This window comes from Eulemur rufifrons, chromosome 1, assembly GCF_041146395.1.
Source record: "Eulemur rufifrons isolate Redbay chromosome 1, OSU_ERuf_1, whole genome shotgun sequence".
In the NCBI taxonomy this organism is placed as follows: domain Eukaryota; kingdom Metazoa; phylum Chordata; class Mammalia; order Primates; family Lemuridae; genus Eulemur; species Eulemur rufifrons.
In genome coordinates this window covers 12,747,187-12,757,769 of record NC_090983.1, presented here as the reverse complement: position 1 = coordinate 12,757,769, position 10,583 = coordinate 12,747,187, and positions in this window count along the sequence as shown.

Here is a 10,583-nt window from a genome sequence, read left to right as displayed (position 1 = left end):
AAAGCTTTAGTAAATTGTCAGCTTTTACGGTAGAATTTTTAACCGTATATGGTAAGGATTATTTTTAGTGTCAAATAACAAAAAGATTACTTAAGCTGGATGAAAAGAGAATATTTATTTGCCTACATTTCTGAAAAGTTCAAGCCACAGTGTTGCAGGCACAGCTGAATCTAGGGGCCCAACCTCATCCATAATATGTCTCTCAGAGTTCCCCATTATGTTTTTCTTCACGTTGGCTTCATTCTTGGGCAAGTTCTCCCTTGTGGTGACAAAGATAGCATCATGCCTTCTGGAAAAACAGTTCATCTTTTCCAACAGTTCTAATAAAAGAACTAGAGCCAATTCTCTTTGAAACATCTTGGGTCATGGGCTCACAGCCCTGAATCAGTAATTGTGGCTGGGAGATTGGGATGGGCTGTGCCTATTGGTTAATTTGAATCACATGCTCGCCTGTAGAGCCAGGAGGTTTGTGGGGGATGGGGTCAACTCATCTAATCATGTGATCTAAGAGTTGGGAAGGGAACACCTCCTTGAAAGAAAACCAGGTGCTGACTTGCTAGATATCGGCCAGGCCAAAACAACAGATGTCTCTCACAAGACTGCACAATCTAATGGACTTTAGAGTCTGCTTTTTAAAAGTGGAGATGATAAAATATGCCTTACCTTACTTCACAGGATAAATTCAATACCTTGCATAATTTTAAAAATTATAAAGAATTTTACAAAGGCAAGGTAATAAGTTATCTTGTGCAGGTCATTTAACTAAGGGACTATGTAAGAAGATACTACTAATTCACAAATCACACCCAATTTTACCTTACTATATATTGACCCCAGTGTAATTTTTAAGGAGTATGAAGACGATGTTTTTGAGTTTTGCAAAAAGTAAGACTCTGACCACATACTGATGAGCCTAACTGGAACTTTCTATGACTTCTTGGAAGACTTAGATGCATTACATACTTACCTGTTTTTATAAGTTAGGGCTCTCCAGAGAAACAACCAGTAAGACACATATGGAAATTTATTATGAGAAATTGGCTCATGCAATTGCAGAGGCTGAGAGGTCTCATGATCTGCTGCCACCCAGGAAAGACGATGGTGTAATTCAGTCAGAAGGACTGAGAACCAGGGGAGCTAATGTGGTAAATTGCAATCCAAGGGCCAGAGAAGCTGAAAGCTCAACAGTGAGGAAGGAAAAAAGGAGCAAATTTCTCCTTCCTACACTTTCTGTTCTATTCAGGCCCTCAATGGATTGGATGATGCCACCCACACTGGGGAAAGCAGTCTGCTTTACTGAGTCCACTGATTTGACTGCTAATCTCATCCAGAAATACCCGAACAGATACACCCCAAAATAATGTTTAATCCAGGCACCCCATGGCCAAGTTGACACATAAAATTAACTATCACACCTGTCCCTGTCATATTTGGGTTGATCAGTCAGCCAAGAAATGGCATATTTTGAGAGCTTTCAGACTTGCAAAATCACTAGAGGGTTAATGGCAAAGCAAGTACTTTAGCTCTCACCTACTCTTTTTAATGAGAGTTTTAAGTTTTCAGCAGATAATCTGCAAAGTGGCTAATTTGCTGAAGTATAATGAAAGTAGACACTTACTTTGAAAATTACTCTTACGCAATTCTACTTACTTTTTAATGGTGGCTCTTTTGTTTGTAAGGAGTGCCACATTTTGGTACGACATGCAGAATTTAATTATTAAGTTAAACAGTAATCTCTTTCAATTACCTTAATTTCCAATGGATGCAACAATTCTATTAGTTGAACTATAAATAGTAAACAAAACCTTGAAACAATTGGAAAATGCTTATACAAAAGGCAAACAATCAGAAAAGACTTAAGCAATATAATTAAAAGCAGCCTAAGCGATATAATTAAAAACAGCATTTTAAAAAATAAGATGTCTTACAAAGCAGAAGAAAGCACCAAGGTGATTGCCTTGTTCCCTGAAGCTTTCAGACCCTGACTGCATTAGTAGGATTTGCGTAATTATAATATTTTCTTATATTTTGTAAAACATAGAAAACATGTCTGATCATTTATCTCTTTAGTATATAAAAAACATTTTGAAAGAGTCAATGGTCTTGTTTAAATAATATTTATATGTCGTACCCTATAGGAAAAAGGGAACACATGCTCCCAGTGTTGTGGGAGACAATGGAATATGATAGTTAATGGCTATCATTTTTTTTAAATTTATTTTTATTTATTTTCATTTTTAGAGACAGGGTCTCACTCTGTTGCCTAGGCTGGCCTCAAACTCCTGGCCTCAAGTGATCCTCCCACCTTGGCCTCCCAAAGTGCTGGGATTATAATGGCTATCATTTTTTGTGGTTTATAAATGCTGGACACTCTGCTAAATAAGTTAAACACATTATCTCCTTAAAATCTCAGTGTAACCTTGAAAGGTGGATACTTGTGATGAGTTGAATTGTGTTCCTCAAAAATCATGTGTTGAAGTCCTAACCCCCAATCTCTCAGAACGTGACCTAGTTTAGAAATAGGATAGTTGGCAGATGTAATTAGTTAAGATGAGGTCATACTAAAATAGTGTGGGCCTCTAATCCAATATGACTTGTCCTTATAAAAGGGGAAATCTGGACACAGACAGTCTCATAGAGAGAACTCCATGTGCAGATGAAGGCAGAGATCCCTAAGCCAAGGAATGCCCACGTTTGCTAGCAAGCCACCCCAAGCTAGGAGGGAGGCATGGAACAAATTCTCTCTCACAGCCACCAGAAGGAACTGACCCTGCCAACACCTTAGTCTCAGACTCGTAGCCTCTAGAATTGTGAGACAGTAAATTTCTGTTGTTTAGGCCACTCAGTTAGTGGTAGTTTGTTATGGCAGCCCTATCACACTAATTGTGATCTCCATTTAGTAGAGGAAGATTCTGAGGCTCTGAGAGAGAAACTTGTCCAGAGTCAAACAGCTAGTAAGGGGGTAGAGCTGGAGCTGGAGTCAGGTCACTGCAAACACTGTGTTTTCAAACCCCTCCACCATTTTCCGAACACTGGTCCATGGACCACTTGCATAAGGATCACCTGGGATGCTTATTAAAGGTGCAGATTCAGGAACTCACCCCACATCCACTGAATATGAAACTGGGGAAAATGTGGCAACAAACTAAGCTCTAAATGAATACCTTTAATACTTATTTTGTTGCTGAATTAGAGCCCCTAAACCTCTTCATTATGACCTACTGGGGTGATTCAAGAACTAAATGAGGAATATTGATTTGTTCATCAATTAGATGTTGGGCAAGTTTTTATCTGAACTTCAAATTCTGCTTTTTTCTTTGTCCTAAAGTGAGGATAGTAAAATGTATCCTATCTTATTTCCCAGAATCAAATCAAATCCCTTTAAAGTGAAAGTTAAAAATTATAAAGGATTTTAGAAAGGCAGAGTAATATTACGACTTATCTTTATTCATCAGGTCATTTGATTGAAGGACTATGGAGAAAGTTATTATTTCAATGCAGACGCTACCTTTTCTTTGGAAAGAGGAAATGCTAAGTAATCAGTGGTTTTATTCTGTAAAGATTTGCTTTTATTTAAATTTGGTTTTTTCACTTTTTGTAGACATGGGGTCTCACTATGTTGCTCAGGCTGGTTTTGAACTCTTGGCCTCAGTGATCCTCCTGCCTCAGCCTCCCAAAGTGCTGGGATTATAGGCATGAGACACTGCTCCAGGCCAGATTTGCTTTGTTTTGACCACAACCAATGCTCTGCCTAACCGTGTGATGGGGAATTCCTAGCATCCACTTCTCTATTGAATCATCTTCTCTTACATGATCATGTATTATACTTCTATGCAAGCTTTGCTCAAATTTGTAAGTGTAACTCGAACTGGAAAAGCAGAGGGTCATTTTCATGATTGTGTCATTGTTATTTACTCCTTGAGATGTAGAATAATTAACAGTAATGTGTATATATACACACACATATATATCACTGTTAATTATTTTATATGTAATATATAAATATATGAATAATATATATAAATAAATAAAAATATATATTCCCTACCCACCCTGGAGATGAGTGCACTTTCTCTTTGAGTAAAGAAGAATTAGGATAAGCCAACACATTGCCCCATTACTCAATGATCTGGGCTCTTCCAGGTTGTTGCAGGCTTTGCTGACTGTGAGGTACTGTTACCTTATCATTTTTGTCCTGGTTATAGAACTCAGGATTTTTCCTTACCAAGATTCACTGAAACACGCAGGATGGCTTTATAGGTTAATTATGCTGCTTAACAAAGCACCTGAAACTTAGTGGCTTAAAAAAAATGGTTTCTCATTTTCCATGTTTCCAAGGGTTGACTTGGTGGGTCCTTCAGTGGTCTTGCTTGGGCTTATTCAGGCAATGGCATCAGCTGGAGGTTCCCTGGGCTTGGAGTCCAAGATAGCCTCATTTATGCTGGCAGTTGGTGCTGGTTGGGGTGTCTTGGTTCTCCTTTGTGGTCTTTCATCCTCCTAAGCTAGATCAGCCACTCACATGGCAATTCCAGGACAGTTTTCCAAAAAGGTAAATGTGGAGGCTGCAAGGTCTTGAGACTCAGGGACTGGGACTTGCATAACACCACTTCCAGCATATTCTATCGGTCAAAGTAAGTTACAAAGCCAGGTCAGAGTTAGAGATTTGGAAAAATAGACTCCAGTTCTGGATGAGGTAATCAGTGAAGTCACACTGCAAGTACACAGTGTGAGATGGAAGGAATTTCTGGCTTTTAAACAATCTACCACAATGGCAATCTGACAGGTTGCCATTATTCTTTAGGTAATTTGGGTGTTTTAATACCAAACACCATTGCTAGAACTGGGTGAAAGATTAACTTGGAACAAACAAACACACAAAGGTCCAAATCCCAATAGAATCTACTTTCAGCAGTTAAGCTCCTTCATAGACCAAGTAAAAGGGAACCTCACAAATTATTGTGTTTGAAGGGTATGTTGCATTGTGCCTGCATATTATCTTCTAGCACAGGTGAAAAATATAAAGTGTACTCTCTTATGTAGACTCATGGACTAGCAGCATGAGCACCACCTTAGAGATTGTTAGAAATACAAATTTTCAGGCTCCAGCCAAGACCTACTGAATTAGAATCTCCTGGGTGGGGCCCAGGACTCTGTAGCTTAACAAGCTTCCCAGGTGATTCTCATGCATACTAAAACTTGGTAAGTACTGACTCAGGGTCGGACCCCCTTCTCCACTAGATAAAAGCATGAAATTAGAGATATTTTTCTCAAGTCTTCTCCTTTCTTCATATATTTAGGGTTAATCCAACGATTAGTAAGGTTGAATTCATTTAACAAAATCATGTAGTCAGTTTCTCAAAAAGTTTGAATTCAAATAACTTATTGGCAATTATTATTAATATTTTCCTATTTCTACTATATATTTAAGAAATCAATAATCAGGAATGATACATTGTTTGTCCTGATTTGGGATGAGGGATATCCCACAGGATTAGTCCAGGAGGATAGCTTAGAAACAGCCAGGTATATTGAGCTTTGTGGGCATTAGTGCAGCTCATCTTGCTCAAAGGCAAAAAAAATATAACCTGACAAAGCCCAGCCAAATAGCCATACGCATTTGCAAGGAACTTCATGGCAGACAGAAGTTTGTATTCATTTTCTAAAGGAAGGGATTTAGGCTCATTTGCAAAAATAAACGTGGCATTGTTATCCAGAGTCTCTCTGTGTGTGGTGTGTGTGTGTGTTTAAGTAATGAAGAGTTCACTTATTAAAGTAGGAGAGACTCATCACACGTTGGCAATGATGTTCCTAGAAAAATCATTTCACAAAGAGATATAACTATAAGTAGCATTAATGGTAATGGTAAATTTTATCAGAAAAATTTTTCAAAGGACTTTTGTTAATCAAGAGATGAATATCTCCGTTTTAAAGGAGGCAGTTTTCTCAGATTTACACTTAGTTTCCCAGAAATTATTGCAAGCTCCTGTGATGTTCATTTTAAGTTGCAGCCCTGAAACCTAGTGGGATTTTGCAGTTTCTCACTGATTGTCTGAAAATTTATAGGCTGCCTCTACTCAAACTTGGAATTGTTGAGAATTCTAATAGAGTTTGAAAATAATTTTTGATTGTGACAAAGTAAAAGGCTGAAATGTTAGACTGTAGTAAATTAAGAACCTTTCCTCAAGATGTTGCAGTTCCTTCTATCAAAAGGTGGAGTTTATGTCCCCATCCTTGATTCTGGGCAGGCCTTGCAACTTGCTTTGACTGTACATTGTGGCAGAAGTGACATTGTGTGAGTTCTGATATTTAAACCTTGTAGCTTCCTTACTCTCTTGGAAAACTGTTCTGAGACCACTAAGTAGGAAAGCAGTTCTACCCTCCTGGAGAGTAAGAGGCAACAGAGAGGAGAAGTAAGGTAGTGCTCTAGAAAATACCCATACTAATCACCAGGTATTTGTGTGAGGTCATCTTGGATCTTCCAGTTCAGCCAGCTTTTCAGCTGAGCACAGAGACTGAATGAACCCATGCAAAACTTCAGGAGAATCACTCAGCCATCTCGCAGCATTTTGAGAAATTACTGCTATCTTAAGCCACATGGTTTTAGGATGGCTTGTTATGCAGCAGTAGGTAACTAATACATAATCATTTTTTAAAAAATATGGTAAAAAAACATATAAAATTTACCATCTTAACCATTTTAAGTGGTTTTACTCTCTATGAATTTGACTACTTTAGATAGCTCACATAAGTGGAATCATACAGTATTTGTACTGTCATGAGCAGCTTATTTCACTTAGCGTAATGTCTTCAAAGTTCATCTGTGTTGTGGCATGTGACAACATGCTTCCTTCCTTTTAAAGACCAAATAATATTCCAATAATGAAGATGAAAGAATAGATAAAAAAGAAACATATTTTATTTGTTGTGACTCAAAAGCTCATCTTTTCTTTGAAAAGAAAACCAGAGTTACCTTCTATGTCACAATATCTCATTAGAGGTAAATGGGATTATTTTCTTTCCTTGTCATTATACTTCTCTATTATTAAACCAATATGTTGTATTTCACTTAACTTTTTAAACATCTAAAACGTTAGAAAGTTGGAATTGGGAGAGAGGCTAGAGATGACCTATCTCGGAAGCCTAGCTTTGTAGATGAGAAAGCAGAAACCCCAGAGGTTGGCTGACTCGCTTGGGCAGTAGAATCACTGGCACCAGAGTCCAGGACTCCAGCCCAGCTTTGCGGTCTGACTGCAACTGCATTTGGCTGGGAGCTCAGCTGGACTTCAGTGTCCAAGATGGCCTGTCCTCCTGCAGGGTCCCTTCCCAGGTGGTGTTTCACGATTCAGCAGTCCAGCCCAAGCTCCTTTGTAGCACGGTGGCTGGCTTCCAAGGAGGAGGCCATCCACCAAGAGGTCAACCAGGGGTGGGGAACCTGCGGCCTTGGGGCCACGTGTGGCCTTCTGAATCCTTGAGTGTAGCCTTTTGACTGAATCCAAATTTTACACAAGAAATTCTTTCAATGAGATCATGTTTGATAATTTCCCACTGGCCAAAGCAAGTCATATGGCCAAGGTTTGAGGTGACATGGAAAGGACTAACTGCATAAGGGCATGAATACCAGAAGGTGGGTCTCCCTGGGGGCCACCAATGCAGCCCTGTACTGCACCTACTCTCTTTCTTCTTTTTCCACAGCACTGCGAACTTTGGAATGTCCTCTATACTCCTTTATTTTGTCTAATGTCCATTGCTTGACTGTTCATTAGAATAGCAGAGGACATAGAACATTGCTTTGTTTAATATGTTGAATGCATACATGTTTGAAAAGATTATAAAATTGACATAAGAATGAAGAAATTTAGTCACAGCTTAATAGAATTTTTTCTGTTAATACCTCAAAGTATATAAAAAGAGAGTGGGACAAATACTGGGTTAATCATCACTCCTTGTGGATAATGTTAATAACAATGGTCCAGTGTGGAAATCATGCATCTCTCCTCCGTCTGGTATTTGTTGAGAGCTACTGTGTCCCAGGAAGCAGGGACACAGTGGGGAATGAGATGGACATAGTGCCTGCCTTTGTGATGCTTAGGTACTCCTGGTGAAGGCAGAGAAAAACAAATGAACAGATCAAATGATTGTGAATTAGGATAAATGTTACAAAGTAAATCAGAAAGGGCTGAGAATAATGGCAGGAGGTGCCTATTTTGATGAGGCTGGTTAGGGCCAACTTGTCTGACAGTTGAGATCTAAGGGTGAGAATGAATTAGCTACATGAAGAGTGGAAGAGGGTTCCCAGAAGAGGGAAAAGCACGTGTGAAGACTGTAGGGCAGGAACAAACTTGGAGTTGGTAGTGGGGGAGGAAGCACGCTGGTTCTGGAGTCAGAGTTCAAATCCCGCTGCTGCACTCACTAGCCTGTCACCCTGGTGGTGAGTTTCACGATATCTTTGTGTCTCTGTTTCATTATCTGTAAAATAAGGTACTACCTGAAGGTGAGGGCAGGCAGAGGTTACATCACACATAGAGCTTCGTAGGCCATAGCAAGGGATTTAAGGATTTCCCCCCCAAGTGTAAAGGGAAGCCATTCAAGAGTATTGTTTTGAAAAAAAAATAATAGCATTTCTTTTATAATTTAAAAGATTTTTTTTTTCTCGTTGTTGTTGCTGTATAGAAAGGGTTGGGAAGAGGCAGGTATGAAGGCAGACAGACCAGGTAGGAAGGAGTCCAGGTAAGAGGCGAGGGAGATTTGGACATAGAATTGACAATACTTGCCAATAGCTAGAGGGGCATTCGCAGTGACTCTTGGGTTTCGGGCTTCAACAACTGGATGAATGACGGTGACATTTACCTGGTTTGGGGATCGAGGGGTAGGTAGGCTGGGTCTGTGCCCTACAGGCCATCTCAGGCCTAGACCCCACTCCTAAGGTTGTATGTCTGGTAATGATTCCAGTCCTCTTTCGTATATCCGTGAAATAATATTTAAATACTGCCCTCAGTGGGCCTGGCAAGGGCTTTATAAATAGTGACTCTTTTAATCCTCAGAAAAACCCTCTGAGGTAGGTTCTACCATCATTACCATTTTACAGACAAGACAAGCCTGGTAGCAATAAAAAGGGAAGCTGGATTAGACTCCAGGAAGTCTTGCTCCAGACGCTGCATCTTAACCCTTAAATTACCTATGCTGGTTGTGATACTAAATACAGTCTTGGGAGTTAGTTTTGACTTTTTTTATTGATAAACTTTAAATTAAAAGACAACATGCACACAAGAAGCTACAAAATCCTAAGCGTGCAGCTCAATGAGTTATCGAAGTGGACAAGTCCATGACACCACCTGGTCAAACAGTAGAACATTGTAGAAGCCAGCAGCCCACCTCATTCCCACTCGCAATCCCTGCACTTCTTCCTGCTCAAGGAGACTCATTCTCCTGACTTGTAACACGATAGCGGAGTTTTGCCTGTTTTTGACTTACTATAAATGGAAAGATAAAATTTGCCTTTTTGAGGACAGAAGTGTGTCCTGTTTTGGAACGCTTGGCTCATTCAGTGGGAATTAGAACAAGTTAGTGGGAAAACCTGAGGAGAAACCACTGTGCCCCTGCAGAGTGCTGTAGGGCCAGGCTTGGAATACGCCTCCCCGGAGTTTGCCAGTGACAGGTGGTACATTCTGCTTGGAGAGAAATGAAAATTATGTGAAAAGGAAATTTTAAAGGAGACATCTTGAGAATGCATGAACAGAACTGGAAAAAAAATGCCAGGTGGAATTAATAACGTGGGAAAATGAGAGGTTAACTTACTATTAAGGGCAAATTATAATGGGCCAGTGCAAGGGAGGACATTTATGGAAAAATCATTTGTTTGGTCGGGATGTTTGGAGTGAAGCACCATTTGGAGTAGTTCTCTCTTCTATCCATTTTGGAAAAACCACAAGGGTAAGCTCTTAAAAGCCAATAAAATGGAACAGAAACTATGTAATATAGTATGATTTATGTGATGCAATAAAAAAGATGAAGGATTGTACAAGCTTGCAATTGTCAGTTAGTCACAAGCTGCGTGAGTGATGAAAGGGACTTTATAATCCAGCGCCTGCAGTTTACAGACGCCCGGCCTGGCCAGGTGAACGGAGGCTGGTTAAGGGGCCAGGGCGTGGCAGGGGCAGAGGAGGGGCTAGAACCTGGATTTTGTGAAGGTTCAGTTCTTCGCCCTGTTCTGAACTTTCTCATGAGGTCAAGATGTGTTTGTGAAGGTTGTGGTCTGGGGCCTAGCGTCAGACTCAAGGGGCATTTTGGATACTGTTTTTTCCCCCTTCATGAAAGACCAAGGGGCACTGGTAGTGCGGCTCCTGTGGGTTTGCAGGTGGGAGAACTACCCGCACCAGGTATGGAAATTATTCCTCCCTCTCCCTGGATGTTCTCTCAGTTTTTCAAAAGCTGGCTCCATCTCATCCTTCAACCTCATTTCCTGAAACCGTTTACCTAATTTTTGTTTTCTTTTTTCTTTTCTTTTCTTTTTTTTTTTTTGAGATAGAGTCTCACCCTCTTACTCTGAGTAGAGTGCAGTGGTGTCATCATAGCTCTCTGCAACC